Source organism: Triticum aestivum, chromosome 6A, assembly GCF_018294505.1.
Source record: "Triticum aestivum cultivar Chinese Spring chromosome 6A, IWGSC CS RefSeq v2.1, whole genome shotgun sequence".
Classification (NCBI taxonomy): Eukaryota; Viridiplantae; Streptophyta; class Magnoliopsida; order Poales; family Poaceae; genus Triticum; species Triticum aestivum.
The window spans coordinates 261,678,007-261,683,757 of record NC_057809.1 but is presented as its reverse complement, the minus strand read 5'-3'; positions in this window follow the sequence as shown (position 1 = coordinate 261,683,757).

The window sequence follows — 5,751 nt, the reverse complement described above, 5'->3', positions numbered from 1 at the left end:
AGTTCTTTCAATTTGGGCCCATATTTGCATGTTACCATTTTTTATTTAACAATCGTACCATTTTCTGCAGGACATCACTCGCTGATTATGTAGTGCACAATTTTTCCTTTACATACATCAAGGCTCCACGAATGTCATACTACACACAAACCATGGATTTATAATCATTGCTACTGTAAGACTTGATGAACGTGGTGACTCCTATTTTGGCACTGGCTTTTGGAATGAAATTGCAAAGTTTTATGTACTGAAAGCTGGCACTAAAATTGCACTGCACATAGAAGGGCCTGGTCATGAGATATATACTAACTTCCCTGACAAAATCATCTGTCCAGAATTTGTTCGGAGTAAGTTTTCTTTTCAACTATCTTCATATCTTGACTTACCCAGCAATGTCAAATGAATTGGGTAGTATTTAAGAAAGCAATCGTTATTCCCTGTTCTTACTATATCCCTACCTAATAACTTCTAGTTACCAATACACTTTTCTATTGTCCTGTTTTAACTAAATATTCCCTGTACTCCCATTTCTATCAGAAAGCGCCCCTGATAAGGAGACTCCAGAGGTGGAGAACAGGGCTGCCAACAAGCGGAGGCAGGGCGAGCTAGAACAGCAAGCGACTCCAGTAGGCCTAGACTTAATCAGCAGCCTCCCCGATGATATGGTGAGAGTCATCATCTCCCTCCTCCCAATCAAGTATGGGGCGCGGACAACCCTCCTTTCCCGGTGGTGGCACCCCCCCTATGGAACTCCAGCCCTCTCGACCTCATCGACACCCACGAGCTTTGCCATGGCTATCACAAAATCTTGGATGCATTCTCCAAGATCCTTGGCAGTCACCTTGACCCAACCAAAGGGCTTAGAATGGGCAAGTTCCGTTCCAACGACAAGGACCGAGCCAAGCTTGACGACTGGTTCCGATCCCCCGCCCTAGATCAGCTCGAGGAGCTCACTTTTGATGATGGGCATATGCGGTCGCTGCCAATGTCCGCACTCCACCTCGCGCACACGCTATGCGTCGCCAAGTTCAGGAACTGCCATTTCCCGCCCCTTATTGATGCACCCGCTCTTATTCTACCACGACTGAAGCACCTCGAGCTCGTCGCTGTCTGCCTCTCAAAGGGTGACATGGAGCGCCTGCTCTATGGCTGTACTACAGTCGAGTACCTTCGTCTTTAGGCGATCAATGGGTTGAGTACCTTCCACATCACCTCCACGACTCTCTGGACTATTTATGTGTGTTGCTGGTATGGCAGGAAGACATCAACAAAGGTGGACCACGATATGGTCATCCAGGACACACCTGCACTTGAGAGATTACTTGTAGTTTATCAAGAAGGTCCAACAAGAATCAATATCATTTCTGCGAACAAATTTACAGTGGTGGGCTACTCGTCTTACAAATACTCCGAACTTGTTATTGGATCCACACCCATTCAGGTACAACAACCGCCTTCTACCTCTCCTTCTAAAAATTAACATTATTTCTAATTTTGAAGATGTTTATTCATCTGTCATTCAGAAAATGATTTCGACAAGCTTGACCGCGAAACTGCGCATAGTGAAGGTCTTGGCACTAGAATCTGTTGGGCACCTAGAGCAAGTTGTCAGTTTCCTGAGATGCTATCCGTGCCTGGAGAAGCTATATATTGTGGTGATGTTCCTTTCCTGTTAAATGTTAACCATAAGGGAGTTCAATTTGTGACACCTTTTTCCATGTTTACAATGACAATGTACTACAATTTTTGAAGGTTCTTTTGGAGGATTTCAGTACATACATGCCCCCCATATTGGTTGCTTGATCCATATGGTTACATTCAATAAGCATTTCTCCTTTGGATTCATCTGTACTAGTTTTCTTAGGGAACTTTTCATCCACTCCAACCACTTGTGAAGAAGGCTACATTTTTCTAGAATGTAATCAAATGCCCATGTTAATCATGTCAGATCAAAGATGTCATGTTAGTGCATTTTACAAATCCTGCAAACCAAATAGCTAGGCCTGTAGTAATGTTCAAAACTGCATGTAGGAACTAACACGTTTTATTCTTTTGCAGATAAGATTAGGCCCAATGGTGGATAATGTGATACAATATAACAATCACATCGAATGCCTAGATATGCATCTCTCAGAAATTACTTTGAACTCCTACCGAGGGACCTTACTGGAGATTATATTCGCCAGGTTCTTTGTTCTCAAAGCAAGGGTGCTGAAGGAAATGAGGTTTTCCCTACATTTATTTCACAAAAATGAATGGTCTGTTGATCAACACCGGCGCCTGTGGCAGAATGGAGTAGGCTCCAAAAATGCTGAATTTCATTTTGGAACTTCAGATGACAGAGTAATTGGAAGTCATCGGGTCAACCCCATACATGACTTCTAAGTGGCTGACCCCTTTGCAAAAATTGTGAGGTTTTGAAGCCAGACTTAGAAGAGGTGATATTAGTTTGAACCTCTCTGATATCCATGTTTAGCCCATCAGCGTGAGCGTTTGCAGCTGATGAGCTGAATTTCATTTCTAATATCAGTTTGAACCTTGTAATCTTTGAATTTGAGCAATATAACTCTGGATTTCGAACCTTGTAACATTTCGAGCTTTTGTGGTACAATCATTGAAATGGCATCATATGAGACTCGTATATTGCTAGCACTATTTTGACATTAATATGCAATAGTCTTAGATTTTATTAACCATTCTCAAATCAGTTTGCCTTGTTAATCTCACAGCACACGATCTGTATAGCTAACTCGATTGCGATCTTCCACAATATTGCACACAGTTGGTTTCTTCCACCGTGTGCACTGTAGAGCGCAGAATTAATTATCGCACTCAAGTGTCCATCATCACCCTTCTGTGTAACTGTGTAATTGTATGCTTAATTTGGTTATATAGTGTTGTCTTTTTAAGTATATATGTTGATGTTGTAGACAAAGCATAGATGTTGTGCGGACAAAGAAAATCACATCGCACACGGACTAAACAATGGAACCCGTCGGTGATGTTTTCATCAATCACTCACAACACACACAGCTTGTTAGCAGTAATCGTCTGTGCTGTTATTGGTATTCGCACATGTCTCCGATTATAGACCTGTTTGCCTCATATCACACACATCTTGTTCATTTGAACCGTTTCTGTTCTCATGTCTCAACACAAACAGTTCATCCGAGTGAACTGCATGCCATATATCGCACACACCTTTGATCTGGCTGACCGTTTCTTTTGTGTTGCCTAATCACAAATAGTTCATCCGAGTGAACCGTATGCTGTGTATCGCACACGCCTTCATCTGGCTGCCCGTCTCTTTTGTTCCTCCTCATCGCAAATAGTTCATTGAACTGAACCGTACGCCCCTCATCGCACATGCAAATAAAACCTGAACGGTGTTTGATGCATCCGTCATCGCAAACGTTTTATACATTTTTGATGGTTTTCATACAACACCGTTTGCGATTATTGCATTGCACACAGTTTCTCGAAGGGTCTCTGATCGTAGTGTCGCGTTAGCAGCATGCTGCAGTAGTGGTGATCCGTAATGTAACGCCCACGATGCAGCTATATCTCCCACGTGTCGAGGCATGCCATACAGGCATAACTGCACTATGGTTTTGTCGCAAGAAGGGTCATCTTCACACAATCCCATGTAATGAACAAGAAAGGGCTGAAGAGAGTTGGATTACATTCACCACTTCACACAATACTTAAATAAATCATACATCATCCAAAATACACACATAGACCGACTACGGTCAGATCCAAAGGAAAAGAAAATAACCCCAAATGCTAGATCCCCGACCGTCCCAACTAGGCTCCACTACTGATCATCAGGAAATGAAACATAGTAATGACCAAGGTCGTCGTCGAACTCCTACTTGAGTTCGGTAGCATCACCTGCACTGGTATCATCGGCACCTGCAACTGTTTTGGTAGTATCTGTGAGTCACAAGGACTCAACAATCTCAAAACCCGCGAGATCAAGACTATTTAAGCTTATGGGTAGGATGAGGTAATGAGGTGGAATTGCAGCAAGCGCTAAGCAAATATGGTGGCTAACATACGCATACAAGAGTAAGAAGAGAAACTACGCAACGGGCGTGAAGCTAGAAGCGATCAAGAAGTGATCCTGAAACTATTTATGTACAAACATAACACAAACCATGTTCACTTCCCTGACTCCGCTGGAAAGAGACCATCACGGCTACACACGCAGTTGATTCATTTTTTATTAAGTCAAGTGTCAAGTTTTCTACAAATCGGATATTAACAAATTCCCATCTGCCACATAACTGCGGGCACGGCTCTTGAAAGTTTATACCCTGCAGGGGTGTCCCAACTTAGCCCATCACAAGCTCTCACGATCAATGAAGGGTATTCTTTCTCCCGGAAAGACCCGATCAGTCTCGGAATCCCGGTTACAAGACATTTCGATAATGGTAAAACAAAACCAGCAAGACCGCCCAATGTGCCAACAAATCCTGATAGGAGTCACACGTATATCGTTCTCAGGGCACACCGGATGGGCAAGACGCCGGGTTGGCTAAGAACCTGGTTTCCTAAGGGGAGCCAGACATAGCCCAGTTTGGACCTACACTTAGAGGAGCACTGCCCCCCCGGGGGGGTTAAAATAAAGATTACCCTCGGGTTAGTTGCTCCCAAGGGAAAAAGGCTTAGGTTGTTAGGAAAATTTAAAACCAACGTTGGGCCTTGCTAGAGGAGTTTTATTCAAAGCAAACTGTCAAGGGGGGTCCCATAACCCCAACCGCGTAAGGAACGCAAAATCAAGGAACATAACACCGGTATGACAGAAACAAAGGCAGCAAGAGTGGAAGAAAACACCGAGAATAAGGCCAAGCCTTCCACCCTTTGCCAAGTATATAGATGCATTAATTAAAATAAGAGATAATGTGATATCCCAACATATCCATGTTCCAACATGGAACAACCTGCAAGGCACCTGCAACTCGCAACGCTATAAGAGGGGCTGAGCAAAAGCGGTAACATAGCCAAACAACGGTTTGCTAGGAAGGAGGGTTAGAGGCTTGACATGTCAATATGGGAGGCTTGATAAACAAGTGGTAGGTAGCGCGACATAGCGATAGAACGAACAACTAGCAAGCAAAGATAGAAGTGATATCGAGGGTAATGGTCATCTTGCCTAAGATCCTGCAAGGAAGAAGAATGAGTCCATGAAAAAGACAAACGGACGCAGTCGAACGAATCCGAAGCTAACAAGAGAAATAAACCGGAAAGAAGCAAGCAACATGGTAATCACACAAGCATAAATATGGCATGATGCACAACCAAGGATGATGCATGTCCGGTTGAAATATGCATGGCATGGCAAAGTGCACAAAGAAAACTACATGTTAAGTGCAGCTCAACATGTAACAAGATGCATGCTGACGAAACACCACATTTAATTATTTAGTTTGCTCTCATTTCTGTACCAAACAATATTAAATGTTGTTAAACATGGTAAGAGGTGAAGCATAATAAAACTACCTATCTAGGCAAGTTTAAATGAGGTCGGAACAACAAACAACATGTCCAGAAAATCTTCATGTGCATATTTCAAAGTTGGTACTGTTCTTCCCTATACACAATTTTAGGGTTATTAAACTTGCAAAATAAGTGCACCATGTTAAACTAGGCATTTTTCTACCCCATTTGCATATAAAGTTTATTTAAATCCGAGCTATGGTTAATTAGTTATTAATTAAATCATTTTAACAAGTCATTGATGCAAAA